We start from the raw sequence: 19,745 nt of genomic DNA, 5'->3' as shown, positions 1-19,745 counted from the left end.
AAAAAAACGAGGCGCTTTGATCCCCAGCCAACTTCTGCGGCTCTAAGTTTGTGCGGAATTTTGCTGGACAAGCTCTTTATTCAGGATTGGAATTTAGTACAGTGAGGATGAAACAGTTTCTTAAAATTCACTGAGACTGAAGTCCCAAGAATAAGGGCAGAGGTGCAGCTTTGTCCCAGCAACAGGCAGTAACCTGCGCGCGCACACAGGCACTCAGGTGCAGGGCTGGGTTCAGACGTCCCATCTTGCCAACCCGCTGCCTTTCCAACTGGCCAGATTCCACAGCTTGCCTCTTTCTGGGAGAGGGCCCAAGGAGTGGTTCATGGATGTTTGTGATCTTAAACCTGAAAAAGTCAATCAGGGGCTACGCTGGTGGCGCAGTGGTTGCGAGTCCGCCTGCCGATGCAGGGGACGCGGGTTCGTGCCCCGGTCCGGGAAAATCCCACGTGCCGCAGAGCGGCTGGGCCCGTGAGCCGTGGCCACTGAGCCTGCGCGTCCGGAGCCTGTGCTCCGCGACGGGAGAGGCCACAACGGTGAGAGGCCCGCGTACCGCAAAAAAAAAAAAAAAAAAAAAAAAAAAAAGTCAATCAAATGTTCAAAGACTAAAACACGTAATTACAAGTTTGGTCTACGGTAGGACTCAGGAAAGGGACATGACTCGCTATGACAAGTACTGGGAGAGATTTCTTCTGAGACTTGAGAGAGGGTATGCTCCCGGGCTCGGGTAGAATAATCACTTGTCTTTTTGGTCCTATGGTCGGCCATCCCATCCCCAGAGGAAAGAAGATATGTACTTGGGTAGACTCTTTGGTTCAGCATCCAACTGATTTTTCTGCTGATCTATTGGTATAGATACATATAGGTGCACAAACCACATCCTAAGTGTTCTAAAGCAGTTTCCATGGCAATGTCACCTCACTGAGGACCAGGTTCTAATTTACCAGCCCACAGCCCAGGCAAGATTTCCTGCCACCAGGTGGAGACCGACTCAAAATCTATAAACTGGAATCTTCTTTGCATAGGCAAGAGGAAGATTATTTGAGTTGCAAAGACCCCTCCAAAGTGAGCTACGCTAGTGATTTCCAAACCTAACTGATGAGAGACGCTAATGGGGCGTTTAGAATATACAGATGCCTGCTCGTAGACGATATTAGGGAGTTATTGTTTTGCTGAGTATGATGGTGGTGTTTGAGATGCATAGTGATTTGCTTGAGAATATTCAGGCATAAATAAAAAGAGGGATTGGTATCTATCAGGTAGGGTCTCCACAGGAAATACAGTAAGTCCCCTACATATGAATGAGTTCCGTTCCGACAGCGTGTTCGTACATCCAATTTGTTCGTAAATCCAACAATGTTAGCCTAGGCACCCAAGTAACACAGTTGGCTATATGGTACTGCACCGTAATAGGTTTATAATACTTTTCTCACAAATCATACATTAAAAAACACACACAAAAAAATAAAGAAAACATTTTTAATCATACAGTACAGTACCTTGAAAAGTATCGTAGTACAGCACAACAGCTGGCATACAGGTGTTGGCATCGAGTGAACAGGCAAGAAGAGTTACTGACAGGAGGAGTGGGAGGAGGTGGGCGGTAGAGCTGAAGGATCGTCAGCAACAGGAGACGGGGGGGGGGGGGGGCGAGCTGCAGTTTCACTCACGCCTGACGCTGATGGAACGCGTGTTCGCATCTTTGAAAGTATGCGACTTGGAGGTTTGTATATAGGGGACTTACTGCAGCAGCACATGCAAGGAAGGTCATTGGGGAACATTTACTGTTGATAAGGACGTGGGCAAGGTCTAGGGAAATCACTAAATATGGAGCAAGCAACGATAGGAAAACTTCCTGCCTTGAAGTGGCAAAGGACAGGAATGCTTAAGGACCTGTAGACAGAGGTGCGGGGGTCAGAGAAGGCTGGCTGCCATGAGCTGTAACTGGAGGGGAGGAACACCGTCATTGTCAACCTGCCAGGAGGCAGCCGGGAAAATGCACAGGCCAATCTTGCTCTCCTCTGACTTTCTTGTCCCTGCTACAACACCCTGGGAGCCAAAGGGCAAGGGAACCCTGTGAACACACCTGTTGAATTCACCCTTTCTGAAGCCTGGAGGGGCGAATGGAGCCGATCTCGCATCCGAGAGAGGGAACAAAAACACAAGAAAATGCTGTAGACAGTGGGGAGGTGGGGGGAGAGTCACTGTCCTCCTTACTCTTGACTATTTGGATATTTTCATTACTAAGTTTATACAACACAGATCCCCAAGCGTGGCTCCAGATCTACCAAACCAGAGTCCTTAGGGAATGCAGCCCAGGGATCTGTGTTTTTAAAAAAGATCCCTGTGTTTTTCACCTCTCATCGAATCCACAGTCCTCATGAAATCTACAATCAGCCTCGAAATCTGCAACTGACTGTATCTTTCACCTACAACCACTGAGCTGGAGTGGGCTTGTCAGATCACATCTACCGGGCTGGCCTCGGGGAGAAGACAGACCTTTCTATTTTTTTTTTTAAGGTTGTCACCCTTCAGCTAAGAATGTTATTGCTTGTTGAACTCAAGACCCCAGATTTCAGAATCACAAGGACTTAGTCTGGGCCCTGTGTGTAAATGTTGTCTGAATGACCTTGAACGAGTCACCTACCTCCTCTGAGCTTGTGGTCCTTGGCTGTAGACTGGGAAATGCCAACATATCCATCCATCATGGTTTACAAGAATGAAAGGGAAAAGCATTTCCAAAAACACTTGATACACTCTCAAGTATTTATATATATAAATTATTATTATTAATAACAATAATGCCATTGGCCTTGTGGAAGTAGATGCTAGTTGTTCACCATGCTGTTAACTTCATATAATTAATGGATGTGTCCTGGGTAGCCACAAGCCTTCTTCATGAACCCCTATTGATTTATCATCCATAAAGGTAGGAAAACTCTTTGAGTCTATTGATTTTATAGCTTCTATGACTCAATGAAATATGGGTTCCATAAGTTCAGTGTGTCCTGCATCTAGTAGATTTTCCTTTCAGCTGCTAAAACAATCTCTAAGTGCAACCCCTAGTTAGAGAAAATTTTCCTGCAGTGTTCTTGCTTGTACACAGAGACTATATACAATCCCTTATCTAAAACTCTTGTGCCACTTGTATGGTAGGATTTTGAATTTTTTGATGTTAGAGATACTATATTACATATACACCATCTAATATTGAACAGCTGTCATCAAAGCCATTAATATTTCTACATAGAAACACGTAAATATTCACACTAAGTGGGCTAAACAGACCATTAATCACCTCATACCAGATGAGGTCAACTCAAGAAGTTTACGTCAGGTTCAAGTCTGGCCCTCAAATGAGTACCAAAAAAAAAAAAAAAAAAAGTTCAGTTTTCAGAGTTTTCTGGACTTCGGAAAGTCAGATACAGGACTGCAGACTTGAATTTTACTGTTTCACAGGGTGGAGGAGGAGCAGAGTAGGTACCTGCCTACAGAGATAAAACTAGGCACGATCTCAATAGACAGAAGTCCAAGTGCATAAAAAGGACTTTCCTCTTTAAGAAACTAAGCAATTGTGCCTGCTGCGTTCCAGCATGCCGATGCCAGAACTGATGTACGAGAGACCGCAGTTCGTGTAGTGTCATCCCCTGACGGAACACGTTTCCATGACCCCCCAACAGCCAGCTCCTTAGGCCGGTTAATGCCCCCTAATCCTGCATCTCAACATCAGCATCACTTTCTCATAGAGTGATGTTTCTTTGCTTCATAGCCCATGTGGTAGAGACAGCTGGCTGCCCACCCGATATCCTTTCTGCCTTTTTCCTTGGTTCCAGAACTGTGAGTTTATTTTGGGGGGACAATGACTCCAACTAAAAGTCTGTATTTTCTAGCCTTGCTGGATGTGTGGCCATGTGACTGGGTTCTGATGGAGGATATGTAAACAGAACTTGGCTGTTTGATACTTCGAGGAAAGCTCTTTAAAGGGTTATGTCGGGCTTCTCTGGTGGCGCAGTGGTTGAGAATCCACCTGCCGATGCAAGGGACACGGGTTCGTGATCCGGTCCGGGAAGATCCCACATGCCGCGGGCTGGCTGGGCCTGTGAGCCATGGCCGCTGAGCCTGCGCATCCGGAGCCTGTGCTCCACAACGGGAGAGGCCACAACAGTGAGAGGCCCGCGTACCACAAAAAAATAAATAAATAAATAAATAAAGGGTTATGTCCTTTTGTTTTTCATCCTTCCTGGAATGTGAACCTGATGGCTGGAGCTTCTGCAGCCAGCTTGGACCATAAGATGCTATGGTGAAGGTTGTAGACCAGAAGGACAGAAAGGGGTTATGTCCCTGATGACTATAGAGAGACTATACCAGGTACCTCTGGATTTTATTTATGGGAGAAAAAAACAAACCTGTTAATGTGTTTAAACCACTGTGAACTTTTTTAGAGGGAAAAGGCCTTAGTATCTAATCTTACAGATATTTCCCTATGTAAGTCTGTAATCAAACTTTTATTTCAGGAATTATTTGATTAATGTCTCTTCCCCACATTAGATTATAACAGCCTACAGGGCAGGTGCAATGTGGATTTCTGCTTCCTGCTAAACGGTCAGTGTATAGCAGGTACAGAAAAATGAACTGAACAATCACCCTCTCATTTTATATCAGTTCTAGAAGCTTGCCACCCAGGTCCTTCTTTTTAGATCACCAAGCTTAGCAGTACGCACTGTACATATAAATGACGAATCTTAGATATTTCAGCTAAAGAAAAAGATTCCTACAAACAAAGATTCTTTGGTGTACTCCTCTTGTTTCCCTGCAAGAAACTTGCAATTCATACAGTCCCATTTCTCCATCATCAAGCTCCTCTCTCACCATTATCCTCTCATTCTTTATGCTCCAGCCAGGCTGAACCACCTATAATTTCATAAAGATGCCATGCTCTTTCCTGCCTCCTGGTCTGTGTATATGCTGTTCCTCCACTTGGGACTCATTTTGCTGAGCTAATGTCTACCCATCCATGGGGTCTCTGCTTTGATGTCATCTTCTCCAGGAAGCCCATTAGGTTCCTTTAACCTCAGGTCAAGCCCTTCTTCACGATGCTCCCAAGGTCTCCCCTCACCGCCCATCACAGCATTTACAACCCTGTATTATTTCCTGTATTCCCTATATTATGGGTTGAATTGTTTCCCGCCAAATATATGTTGAAGTTCTAACCCCTAATACTTGTAAATGGACCTTATTTGGAAATAGGGTCTTTGCAGATACAATCAAGTTAAGAAGAGGTCAGATGAGACCAGGGTGGCTTCTTAATCTAATATGACTGATGTCCCTTTAAGAAGAGGAGGAGACACAGGGACAGACACACACAGAGAAGAATGCCAAGTGAAGACACAGAGGCACAGAGGCAAGATGGCCACGGGACCATGGGGACAGAGACTGGAGTCTCACAGCTGCAAGCCAAGGAGCACGGAGGATTGCTAGCAACAACCAAAAGCTAACTGAGAGGCTCTTGCTGACACGTTGATTTTGGACCTTCGTCTCCAGAACTGTGAGAGTACACATTTCTGTTCTTTTAAGCCACGCAGTTTTTGGTACTTTGTTATGGCGGCCCTAGGAGAGACTTAATACAAAAGGACAATGACCAGACGATTCTATTCAAGCAGAACTCTGACCCACAACCTGAAGCAACCCGTCCAGGAAGCCAACCTACCATCCACAGGAACTAATCCAGGAGGTTTGACTGTTAGCTGTAGCAACTAGTCCAGGAAGCCAAAAAGAACTCGTGTAACAAATGACCCCAAATGACCAGGACCTGATTAATAAGTGGCAGCGTCCCTGATTTGTGCCCCTGCTTCCAACTCAGAAAAACAAACCAGAGAAAGTCAAATATGTACCCTAACCGATCACAGAGGATGCCCCGTTTCTAACTAACCCATCGATAGCTCGCCTATGCCACTAGCCTCCAATCAGGACATATGTGAAGGCTTCTCTTTTTTCCACTAGAAAGCTGTCCTTCTCCTCTACCCATCTTTGAGTCTCTGCAAGTGATGGGGGCTGACTCCTTTTCTAGATCACACTCTGCTTGTTCCCATATAAGCAGTCTTCACTGATTTCTACACCTGGGACATGAATACACCCAGCATCTGGCAGTGAAGGCTTATCCTGGCAACGCTTTGGCTCCTTCTCTTCCAGACCCTTTTCTGACTTCATTTCTGGTAGTTTTAGAGAGGTGCATTCATTTTAAATATATTTTCTGACTAATTAAAACATCTCGTTTTCACCGTAGTACACCAACACCTAGCTTAATGGCTGGCATGTAGCCAGCGCTCAGTGAATCACGTGTTTAATGGAACTGATGGTTCTCTTTTACCTGCCTGGTTCAATGTCACCTGGCTGGAGCCTTGTACTTCATGAGGAACGTGGTTGTACAGAACAGGCATGGCCTCATGGTTATTTAATACCCTAATAAAGGGGCTTTTGCACTACATAAGGTGACGGAGTGGACGCTTTAATCACAGCTGGTCAATATTTATGAGGCCAGAGACCCAGCTGTGCCGTATGACTTATTTACAAGCTGGTGCTGGAGCCCATAAGTCTCCTTGTGAGGTCCACCTGTTCTGAGGTACCCTACGAGCAGGCAGGCAAAGCAAGCGGGGAGGAACCTGTTCTCATCCCAGCAACTCAAACAATTGACGCCCTCCTGCTGTCTTCCTGGAGAAGGACGCGTTTCCCTTTGAATAAAAAGGTCGGCCATCGAAACAGAGGAAGAAAAAAAAAAAAAAAAAAAAAGGAAAAATCAGCCAGGTACCACATTCCCTGGGGCACTGGTTTTGCATCTTGGCTATGCATCAGAATCACCTGGGGGTGCCTGTCAAAATGAAAGGACCTGGAGCCTCACCCACCCCTACTGAGTAAAATCCTTGGAAATGGGACTGGCCCTTGGGGCTTTTAACACCCCCTAGGGGCCTGGGTTTGGGGTGCCTGGAACCAGTCTGCAGGTTAGCAGATTGAGACTGAGAACCATCGCTCCTAAGGGCCTTGGAATCCTGAGCAAAAATGCCACACGCGTGTGTGGACATCTGACCACTCGTGGGGACTTGGATCTTGAAATGAGGTGTCACGGGTCTATCCAAGAGGCAGCATCGGATAGTGAAAGGGTGCAGGCTGCCGTGTCTAACAGATGCTCTGCCTGGCCCTGCAGCTTCCCAGCTGTGCAGCTTGAGGCTTGTCACTTGCAGTCTCTGAGCCTGTATCCTTACGGAGAAGATGAAGATAGAGGATTAATGAACTTAACAGAACAACAACGAAAACACATAGCAAGCTCCTACCTGTTCTGGGTAATCTGATGGACAGTGGAAATAAAGTGGTGAATAAGAAGACTCAACCCTTGCCCTTGCAGAGGTTAGGTTTAGTCAAAGGGACAGACGTTAAATAATTCCACAAATGACTTGGCCACTCCATTTGCCATGAACTCCGCGAAGGAAAAGCATAAAGTCACACCAGAGGGTGACGCTGATGAGTGTGGGTCAGTTAGTGGAGGGTCTGTGAAGACTTGACTGAGGATATGACATTGAGATCTGAAGATGAAGAGGGAAACCTGGCCCAAAAGGGGCTTTCCAGGCAGAGGGGGCATAATGTTCAAAAGCCCTAAGGCAGCAGGACTGAACTTGGCACAGTCAGGAAACTAAAAGAGTTTCTAAAAAAACTCCTTGCAAGTTGTGAAGTACTTCACAAACTTGAAACAGAAAAGGAGCCAGATGTAAATGGGAAAGGCTGAAGAATTTGTTTATTGTTGTAGACAGGTCTTGAAATTCTGGCCAATTCATCTACATCCTTCTCTGAGAATTGGCTTCCTTCAGTCTCAGGAGAAGGAAGATGCCGTGGTCACAGTGGACCTGTGCAAGCCCACCCCTGACTAGACCAGGAGCGAACATTGCCTGGTTTCGTGCCATTCAAATATTTCTCTCTCTTTGAAGCAAGAAACAGAGATGAGAAAGTTGGAAGTTTAGTTACTTGAACGGCAAATGTTAAGACTCTGTAGACTTTTGTTCTGAGAGGTGGCTGCTTCCCACCTCCTCATAAATCTGATGGTCTCGTATTGCCTTACAAGCAGCCAATGTTCGCAGGATATCATCATTTGTAACTAAACAATTTCTAGACCCCTCCACCTCCACCCACGGAGCCTGACAAGGAAATGCTTGTGAACTAGGAAATGCTTGGCATCTGTTGTATTAAATCCCCCCAAAGGCTGGGCTTTTCTCCTCCCTGTCATTTCCGTTTCTGACTCCCTTGCAGAATGACTTCCTGTGAATGGTTTCGTTCTCGTGGCCCTGGAGGTAACTCACATCAGATGGTGGCTGTCAGGTTTGACAGGATGCTGTGGAATTGTGGACTTGGATTCCTGAAGCTCTGCTGACAGTGTCCTGACCTGCTGGAATGTGCCCCAGGGAACAGGGCCTGACACAACTGCCTTCCACACCTTAGCTGATATGTAATGCAACATGCACAGCCAGGTTATAAATCAGCAGCAGGACACCGCTTCCCTCCCGGCACCCCACCCAGGATGGTGAAGCCTTTGCTGACCCCTGGGAAGCAGTGGGGATCTCCTGGGAGGTGGGTGGATGGGATTCAGTAAACACTGAGCAGCTCCTCTGCACCAGAAACTATATTTGGGGTTTTGGGTTGTTTTTTTTTTTTTTCAGTTGACTCTACTGTCACATTGTGAAGTAATTTTTTTCCCCCATTTTATAGTGAGGAAACTGAAGCTAGGTTTAAAAGTGTGCCCCTTTATAAGTGGGGTAGCTCAAATTACAAGCCACATATGTTCTGTCACCTCTCAGTAGCCCAGGGACTCACCATTTAAATAAAAGCTACAGGGAGGTAAGGTTTGGCCTCGGAATCACTGCAATGGTAGGCCAAGGGTCCACATGATAATGGACTTCTGCGGCCACGATGGGAATGAGAAGGGGAATGTTTCTACCCAGACCCTAGAGGAACTTAAGGGCAGACTTCTGCTGTGGATTTTCAGAGGATAGTTAAAAAGAAAAAAAAAAAATCTATATCTTTCTGGCCTTAGAAATCTCAATTCCCCACTTTTCAAGGGTGCATTGGTTTCTTCGCATTCCTCTGGAAAGGTAGGGGACAGTGGTACAGTTATCAAGAACCCCAGACTGTTCCCACTTTGCTCTTTCCTAGCTCTGTGACCTTGAGCAAGTTCCTCAGCCTCTCTGAGCCTTAATTTCCACGCGTGGGAAATTGTGGTAATGATGACACCTACTTCAGGAACTTTTTAGGAGGGTTATTACCCTCATTTTGGAAGTGAGGGATATGAGCTCAGATACATTTGTTCTTTCCACAAACATCTGTTGAGAATGACATGATGGAAGGGCCAAGGAGATGCACGTAAAGCAGAGTTTTAATGATTATTAACGGACTTCATACCTTTTAAAATGGTTGAGAAACACTGTTCTGATGAAACCATGTACAAGCTCCTGTGTCCCTGTCCTTTGAAGTATAAGGCTTTTGCTTTAGTCTCCGAGGCCTCCCGGGCTGACTCAAGAGTTAACTTTCAGGAGATGTGAAGATGTAGAAGCAAAGAATAACTGTTGGGATGGGAAACTGGTAACAATTTAGACTACAAATCCGCCACAGTGCAGAGTCACCAAACTCCCAGTTCCCGGAAAGATACAGAGAAAGACCTGACCCACATTCCTAAGTTGTTTTTACAGGAAGCTGACCCTCACCAGACGAAAACTGCTGACCACAAGAATATAGACCCTAGACTGGTTGAAACCAGAAGTATGACGATGCTTGAAACCTCACCTTGATGGCAACCAATCCGAGAATTTTGCACAAGCTGATCACGTACCCTGCAGCGCCCTCCCTCACACTGCCTTTAAAACCCCTTCCCTGAAAGGGATTGGGGAGTTCACACTGCCTTTAAAACCCCTTCCCTGAAAGGGATTGGGGAGTTCGGGTCTTCTGAGCATGAGCTGTCCATTCTCCTTGCTTGGTGCCCTGCAATAAACACTGTACTTTCCTTCACTACAACCTGGTGTCAGTAGATTGACTTCACCGCGCATGGGCGAGCAGGCTCAAGTTTGGTTCGGGAATGCCAATGATTCAAGATAAAACAGAGAAAGTGGAGAAAAGACTGCAGCGCCGAGTTTCAGGGACCTCAATGTCTGCCTCCAAGAACCAGGATATACATACAGATCCTCTCTGGCTCCTAGTCTTTTAGGAGTCTTCTGAGAGCCTGGTTGAAGCCACTTCATCTCTGGACAACAGGTAGGGATGTACAAGAAACACTAATGGGATTATTTAGAGAGTCAGGGTTCTGGCAGGGAAAAAAAAAAGCCTCAATAGGGGTGAATGGGGAGACTTTTGTGAAAGTACAATTTACAAAGGGACGTTTAAGACAAGCCAGGAAAGAACAGTGAAGCACACCCCAGCTAACGGTGAGGGAGGCTACTTCCCTTCACGCATACCCAGGCCTGAACAGGAAGTGGAAGGAGGAGTTACATGAACTAACAAGAGCTGTAGCTCCAAGAGGGAAGGCTGATAGGAGATGCCGCCTGGGATAAAGGAACAGAGGCACTGCCCTTGGCTAGGGACAGAGGGAGCTGAGAAGAGGAAGCACCCCAACCTCTCTAGGTTCCCCCACTCCACCATTCTCCTACTGGAGCTTCCCATGGGCTGAACCAAATAGAAGCTAGAGGGCAAGGGAGCCCATTGTAGCAGTCCACGGAGGTCCAGAACAGAGTGGACAGAGTTGCAGAGTACCCAGCACACCTACCTACAAAGAAGGGGGCTTTCTTCCCACTGGAGGGAAGAAAAACCCCAAGAAGCCCTTAGCCAGTTGAGAGAGGGAAATGGCTCCATTGACAGGGGTGATCTAGCGTTCCCTAATGGTCATACATCAAGGTGAGGTTTTGATTTGGAGTCTCTCTGCAAATTTGCCTGTTCAATACCGAAAGGTCAGTTCCAAAAGGCAAGACATTAATCAACTCTCCAAATCAATAAAGGGTCAGTGATGGGACTGCCAACTGAAATTCTAAAAGGGGTCAGGCATGGAACACTAATCTCCTTGAAGCACATGGAAGGTTACTGAGTGGACACGATGATGTGCTACCCAGGTCCCCCTTCAGGAATGAACAGTTTACTCCCACAACTGCTGGTAGCCCAGTGCAGGAGCTGCTCAGTCACCTTCCAGATGTGGGTATATCCAGTGACTGAGCAATCCTTATAGACAAAACTACAGTCGAGAGCTTACAAGCAGTAATAATAACAGACATCTGTGATACTTCAGACTGTCTAATGCTCATATGTTCATTAATCTTCTCAGCAATCTGGAAAGGTTGGCAGATACTTGGAGAACAATAGCCTTGTATGTTTTATTATCTCACAAACATAAGAAGCCCAGCAGGAATGGGGATTAGGAAAATCCTCTTGCAGGCAATAATTTAGGATAATGATTATATAATAATAAGATTTAGGAAAATGATTGCTAAGCTATTTCGTGGAACGTGGGCCCTTGACCAGATATTAATAGGTCTTCAATTTTTTAAAACTGGGAGTAATGTGCAGTTATACATTTTTGGAAAAGACTGGCTTAAAATTCTTAACTACAGGACATACCTGAGCCTTTAATATGCCAATGTGCATTGTTAACCTTCAAGAAGAGGTTTCATGTGCAGTGTTTCTCAAACTTATTTGACTGTAAAACACCTATTACCGTGTCTCCAGGCACTAGGGACCTGTGGGAGATGGTACTGGAGAAGCTAACTTAGATGACAGGTCAATTAGACAGACACATCTTCCACTGCCACGACCCTTTCTACTCACTTCTTTCCATTTTTAAGAAAAAGGCAAAGGCACTCCTGGGGAGGCTCCGGGATGGCATTAGGAGGAGGTGAGGGACAGGAAGACTGTGTTCCTCTGCACCTCACTGGCAGGGAGAGCTATGGCAGAGAGGTGGTATCTCTGAGAGACTGCTCCTGAATGAGGGAGGGGAGGCCTGAGCTCAGCTTGGGGAAGCGGGTGGGCAGGAGGACAGGGGGCTTGAGGGCTGAGGGCTCTGGGGAGAGGAAGATGCAATGTTTGGGGCTGTTTCCAGAGCCAGGTGTTTTTTTTTGTTCTTTTTTTTTTTCTTTCAGAGCCTCTGGCTTTCTGGTCAACCCCGCTGAGGCTGCCAAAGGCACTGATGCTTTCAAAAGAGCAAATGAGAAGGAGAAAAATGAGCCCAGGCAGTTCTGTTCCAGCTGACTGATGTGGCAACTGCTCATCGCTGCTCTCCAAGGCTTTGGGCTGCTCCAGCTCACAACCCTCTAAGATGGGAAGAATCCCTGGCTGACACTCAAGAGGCAGCAGCTCTACTCTCCAGGCTAACTCCATCCCTTTGGCCCTGAAAACAAAACCAGAGTTCAAGGACAAGCCTATTATCTGATACTAGGGAGTAAAACACAAACCAACACTGAATAATATACCCCTGCCTCATATCTACTTGGTGAATCCTCAATAATTTACATGAGAGATGGAGAGATCACAAATGTGGCTAATCCCAAACAGCAGATAACTGCAAAGTCTTATTAGGTGTGGGGTCTATTTGCACTTGAAAATTAGAATCTGTGATGCTGAGGAGCTGGACTTGTGTGAGGCTCAATGGTGTCACGGTTCAGAGAGCTAGCTTGGGAGCCGGCACTGCCACTTCCTAGCTGTCTTCTGGGTCCTTCCAGAAGCAGACCCTGAGACAAGAATCTGAATGCAAGCAGTTAATTTGGGAAGTGACCAAGAGTACTGCTGGGGAGTAGGGAGTGAAACAGGGAAAGAAAGGTGACAGATAAAAGCTGTATTACCAGTCAATTTCCACTATGGACAACTGAGGCTCTATCCCATTAAGGAATCTGGGAGACTTTGTAAAACACGACTAAGAGTGATCCTACCTATGAGGTAAGGAAGCTGGGGGTTAATCTTCTACGTCATATGTGTAGTAGCTGAGGGCTGCTCATGGAAGCATTAACTTCTGGCAATTCTGACCTGCCCCATGTCGGGGTGGAGAGAAAACTTTCAGACGGAGGGTTGCAGGTACTTGCAGAAGGACATAGCAAGGACTAAGGGCATATGGACGGGACACCAACCAAGCTGGTATTTAGCGATGTGAACTAGGCAAGCGAGAAAACTTCCTAGGCCTCAGTTCCTTCACTTGTGAAATGACTGACATCCAGCATTAGCCTATCGTGTGATGACATGAAATAATGCTACCGTGTACAAAGAGAGCTTTTTAGTGGTCTATTACTATATAACAAACCACCCCCAAACTTAATGACTTAAAACTACAATAATCATTTATTCCATCCTACAGTTTGTGGGGACAATTCAGATGGATCACAATTGGGACAGCTTATCTCTGTTTCACAATGTCTGGGGCCTCAGAAGACTTAATCTGGGGGCTAGGATCTTTTGAAAGCTTGACCAGGGCTGAAGCATCCATTTCCAAGAAGGCTCAGACACATGGCTGGCAAGGTGGTGCTGGCTGTAGGTGGAAGCCCTCAGCTCCTCCGCACATGGGTCTTTCCAGAGGACTGTGTGAGTGTCCTCGAGGACAACACGGGGTGGCTGGCTTCCCCCAGAGCAAGCTGTCCAAGAAGCCAAGACAGAAGCTGCCCTCCACAGTCACATACTGTCCCTTCTGTGCTGTGCTGTTGGTCCCATGGGTCAGCTCTGGTTCATCATGGGAAGGGACTACCCAAGGGTATGGGTACCAGGAAGCAACGACACGGGAGGCTATCTTGGAGACTGGCCGCCAAACAAAGCAACAGGCACATAGCGAGAGCTCAGTAATGTGAGCTACTATTTTCATTCTAAGAACAAAAGAAAACTCCTCGGTAAAGACCTGACTCCGGAGAGGCAGGGAACCAAGAATCAGTTTTCCCACCTGGTCCTTGCCCTGCTTGTCTCCTCCCAGCCACTTCTCCCTGGGGGTAGAAGCTTATCCTCTGCCTGATGAAAGGGCTCATCATTAACCTTCCCTGGAGCCAGGCAGGTGGCACTTGGCTGTCTGCAAGCATCTCAGCAGGCAGAGTAAAGAGAGGGTGTCGAGATATCCATAAGACTGTACTTAAGCAAAGAAAGGTGCTAACTACAAATCTGGAGCTCCACATGTCCTCCAAGGGGTCGTTAGGGCTATGTAGAATCTGTTAATTAGCAATACCTTTGAAAGGAAGGTGTGCCAGGGAGAAGCCCGTGTCATCACCTGCAGACAACCGCGGGCTGACTGTACGTCCAAGCTCATTTGTTTTAAGCTGAAAGCTGTGAGCCAAAAAGAGTCCAGCCTGGTACTGAATTAATGATGAGCACGAACGAAGTTTGGCATCGCTTCCCGTACAGAGAGGCAGACATTTAATGAATCTTTCACGGCTCGCTCTTGGGTGCCATTTTTTTGTGCCAGAGACTCAGACCACGGAAACTTCGCAAGCAAGGGCCCCTCATCACTGGCATAAGGGCTGTGAGGGACGAGGTGGGGTGGAGGGTGGGACACCTTCTGAGGGTCTGCCCCGTTCGCAACCGTCTCCCCTCAGCAGCCACACCCCCTTAGTTCAGCGCTGCTCTGTACCACTTGGAAACGCGTGCCCCTCCCACCCACGCTCTCAGTGATTGGTCTGCCTCTGGGGCTTGACTTTTTTTTTTTAACATCTTTATTGGAGTATAATTGCTTTACAGTGGTGTGTTAGTTTCTGCTTTATAACAAAGTGAATCAGTTATACATATACATATATCCCCATATCTCCTCCCTCTTGCTTCTCCCTCCCTCCCACCCTCCCTATCCCACCCCTCTAGGTGGTCACAAAGCACCGAGCTGATCTCCCTGTGCCATGCGGCTGCTTCCCACGAGCTATCCACCCTACGTTTGGTAGTCTATATATGTCCATGCCACTGTCTCACTTCGTCACAGCCTACCCTTCCCCCTCCCCATATCCTCTGTTGGGCCCATCGAAGTCCCTTCCTTGGGAATTTTGAAGTGGGACCCAGGGAAAGAGAGTCATTCTCTTGGGGTGACGGGATCTTTAAGGTACACTCCTGGCAGTTGTTAGCAGGGCATCTTTCACAGAGAAGCAGGAAAGAATCTTCTGGAGAGAGAAGGAAAGAATGAAGCAGAGATGTAGAGGCAGGGGTGAGAGGTGGAGAGACAGACAGTCCAGACTTTTAAAGGTCAGTCAGTGCTGGTTCCTTCCTGAGACCCATGTGTGTTTTCACCTCTGAGTTCTCAGAGATACCCCTATACCCTTATAAATTCACATTTTTCTGCCTAAACTAGTATGAGTTGGCTTTTCTGTTACTTTCATAATAAACTAACCAGTTTGAGAAGTTGCGACATCTTGATTTTTTAAAAAATGTTAACTGTAGTGATAAACTAATCACACACACACACACACACACACACACACACACACACACACACACACACAGAGGTGCTTGTCCTTCTCCCCAGCACCACCCAAGCTTTTGGGTCGTGGAGCGCTGCACCAGGAAAGAATGTACATACAGGCCTTGCTCTGAAGGGCTGACCTGGAGCTGGCCCATCTGGTGCCTGGGGGTGGGCATGTAACACTCCATGAAAGAAATGAGCCAGAAGAGAGGGCCCCTCTGAAGGGACACTGGCTGTTCAGCTCTGCGTGATTCGTGGCATCAGGCTTTGTGGGGTGTCACTGTGGCGGGATTTTTCTGAGTTTACAAGAAAAGAGGTAGGTCCAGATTTTTATGTAAAATGGATCCATTTTAAACTGTTGCACATTTTAAAAATGTTAAAAACATTCTGAGCGCCAAACAGAACATAGCTGTGGGAGCTGCCCAGACTACAGCCCTCCAGCTTGAGGCCAGTGTTCCAGGCCCCCAGGACAAATGGAGTTGGACAGTGTGTCAGGTGGCGTGCCTGGGGTCAAGCGGGAGAAGGTAAGGCCTGACCCAGGGAGACTGATGCAGGGTGGTGGCTTCGATCAAGCTGGGGTGGTCCTACGCGGCAACCCAGAAGGCGCTGCTACTCTGAAGGGGGCGCCAGGGAAGCTGGACACCAGACACGATAGTCTTGATTGTGTCGTCAAGGGTCCCATGTGGCCGAGGCTGTCATAGGTGGAGAAGACTGTTGGGAGGGGTGTTTCTGTGAAAACGCCCACCCAGAAAAGCAGTCTGATCAGTGATGGAGAACCTGGACTTGACAGTAGGGTCATGAAGCAGAAAAAGGGATGGTAACAGGAGGGAACCTGGTGAATCAAGGACCAGATCCCTGTCCCTTCCCTAAAGACAGGGTGAACCTGAGATTCTTATACACGGTGTGGGGATGAGCCCCAGTGACGTCTGATAAGGGACATCCAGCCCACCAGGCAGGTGGGGGACTGAGCCAGTTTTAAGTTGATCAGAGAAACGTAAAGAAACGTGACATTTCTTAACCTGAGAATTGTGGTACAGATTCATATCGGTTACCCTTGCAACCAGAAGGTCCTGATAAACATACTGCACCCCTGCAATCCCACTCCTGGGCATGTATCAGGAGAAAACTCTAATTTGAAAAGATACACGCACCCCAATGTTCATAGCTATCTACAATAGCTATGAACTATTTATATGGCTACTTACAATAGCCAAGACATGGAAGCAACCTAAATGTCTATTGATAGGTGAATGGATAAAGATGTGGTACATATAGACAATGGAATATTACTCAGCCATAAAAAAGAATGAAATACTGCCATTCGCAGCAACATGGATGGACATAGAAATGATCATACGGAGTGAGGTCAGTCAGACAGAGAAAGACAAATATCATATGATATCACTTATATGTGGAATCTAAAGAAAATGATACAAATGAACTTATTTACAAGACAGAAATAGATTCACAGACATAGAAAACAAACTATGGTTACCAAAGGGGGAAGGCGGGGAGAAATACATTTGGAATGTGGGATTAACAGATATACACTGCTATATATAAAATAGGCAAACAACAAGGACCTACTACTGTATAGCACAGGAAACTATACTCAGTATCTTGTAATAACCTATAATGGAAAAGAATCTGAAAAAGAGCGTATATTCATGTATATGTGTATACATATGTACGTATATATTTGTGTATGTGTGTTTACGTATATGCGTGTGTGTGTATAACACTGAATCACTTCTGAAAATTAATGATTCTCACCAAAAAAAACACACACACAAAAAACCCACAAAACAAAAAACTGAATCACTTTGCTGTACACTTGAAACTAACATAATATTGTAAATTAAGGATACTTCAATTAAAAGAAAAAGACGCTGCACAAAAAGCCTCCCATTGGGGCTGTCCCAGTCAGGCTTCCACTCTAGGTATTTACAACAGAGGCAATTTAGTGTGAGGACTTGAACCACAGGAGACGGAAGAGGATGAGAAGGCAATCAGGGCTTAGTGAGGCAACCCCAGAGATGAGCCAGTGCAGGAAGCCCTCGGAGGCTGGAGGGACAACAGGGGGAGACGGATTGATGGGGCCCACGTACTGGGGTCACCTACTGGCAGTTGGAATCACGGCAGGTCTGCTGGTGGGAGCTGAAGCCATGGAGGGAGTGGGGAGAGATGCAAAAAGATGTCACCAGAGCAGAGAGTAGCGATAAATACCCTGGCTTTCCCTTCCTTCTGCTTTCCATTACCCCACCAGCACCTCCAAATAACTGCTAGGTGGAAATCAGCCAAAACGGGAGACTGAGAAACACAGTCTTCTGAGTGGCTGCCTCCCTGAGATACAGAATTGAGCAGGAAAAGGGTAAGAAGTGGACTGAGGCCAATAGTGTGAAGATGGACAGAAGTACCAGGGAACAGAGAACACAGAACATTCCCGAAGCACAGATGTGCAATGCCCGACTTCTGTTTCCAGAGCTCGGTCCTCACCCCTAGCTGCACCCCAATCCTACCTACCGCTTACAGGTTCTCAGCCAGGAGACGGCCAGACGGCAGTGCTAACGAAGGGAAGGCGAGAAAAGGACAGCCACTTACGGCCACTCCAGAATTGTCACTTGGAGATAGGAACTACCTTTGGAGACTTACACTACTGACCTCATTTAGAGTAAGGGTTTTTCCCTCCATTTCACAGACGGGCAAATTGAGGACAGCCATGAGAGACACTGAAGCATGCAATCTGGGGCTCCAAACCACAGAATTTACTCACTACTGTGAAGATGAGCTCCTTGGATTTGTTGGCAATTTGCTTTCTTCAAGACCTAAACCGATTTCCAAATGCTTTTTATTTTGGCAGTTAGGGGCCTAAACCAATTTATCTCATCTTATCACCCATATTTATAGCATGACAAATTTATATGACAAAGGACAAGGCCCTTAGTATCAGAGGTATAATATATGGCCAGAGGCTGGTTAGAGTTTGTAAAACCACTCATACAAACAAACATACATCATGCATTCCCTCCTTACTTTCCCCTCCCCACCTCCCCACACTCTCCCACAGAGCCTGCCTGAAACATTAGATGGATAGTGGTTGATGGTTTTAATTACAGGATGTCTTTTATGGCTATTGGCCTCTGTGAGTTCTTAGAGCTGAAGAACACTGATGGTTGTTCGTGTCATTGGTTGTGGTTGGAGTCCCTGGGGAACTGTGATGTATTGGTTTTGTGGCCTTTGCTTCAAATTCCTCCTGTAAACAGAGGTCTGGGTTAATTGCATATGGTGGATCTGGAAGTGGGACTGGGATTAATTTCAGCCCATTTTACTTCTAACCACCCCCCCGACACGCGTCCGCTCTCTTATTTGGGCTGATCTTACTGTTACTTCTAAACCTATCATGCCGATCCTTCTTTCTCACTCTTTTCCAGGCCACTCCTTCAACTTGGGCTCCCCTTCCCATTTTTCTTCAGAAATCTTATTCTTCGAAGCTCAGCCAGCATCCACATCCTCCATGGAACTTTCTCAAGTGAACCTCATGACATCACAGCACAAATGCAGCTCTCACTTATAGTACACAATCACCCTCATCATTAACAAGAGATCTTTATATTATATAAAATGCTTTAGTGCCAGGCATAGAGGTGTCAAAGTGATATAAACCATAGTCCCTAGCTGTCATGTGTTTACAATCTATTCAAGGAAACAGAACATTCATTCATTTATTCTGGAGCGCTGAGTAGTTACTAAGTGTAGGTATAATAGCAAGCAGGCCCTAAGAAGAGATAGTCATAAATACACGCACATAGACATTAAACATTAAGCAACAGCACAAATGCTAAGTGACAAGTTAGAGCGTCATCCAGCAACACAGTACAGTTGTTAAAAAATGAGGGAGAGCAGCCCTACCACTTAGAACTGTGTGATCTCGGGTGAGACCCTTAACTAGGGCTGCAATGGACATTTGGGCAGGTTTTATCCTATCGTTTACCTGACCTGGAGGGTGTGTGGGGACTGAAATCAATCCACATCCTGCTCACCAAGCTGAGCTCTCTGGCTCTGGGGCTCCAACAGTCCAGAGGAAGGCACACCCTTTTGTAATTCACCTGCAGAGTGAGTGCCATTTTGAAACCTATCCTCCAAGATGAGGCTCCTTTTTCTTTTTTTAAAAATAAATTTATTTATTTTATTATTTATTTCTTTTTATTTTTGGCTGCGTGGGGCTTCGTTGCTGTGCACGGGCTTTCTCTGGTTACGATGAGTGGGGGCTACTCTTCGCTGCGATGCGCGGGCTTCTCATTGCGGTGGCTTCTCTTGTTGGGAGCGG

Source organism: Kogia breviceps, chromosome 10, assembly GCF_026419965.1.
Source record: "Kogia breviceps isolate mKogBre1 chromosome 10, mKogBre1 haplotype 1, whole genome shotgun sequence".
NCBI classification, from domain to species: Eukaryota; Metazoa; Chordata; class Mammalia; order Artiodactyla; family Physeteridae; genus Kogia; species Kogia breviceps.
Note: the sequence above shows the minus strand (reverse complement) of the source record.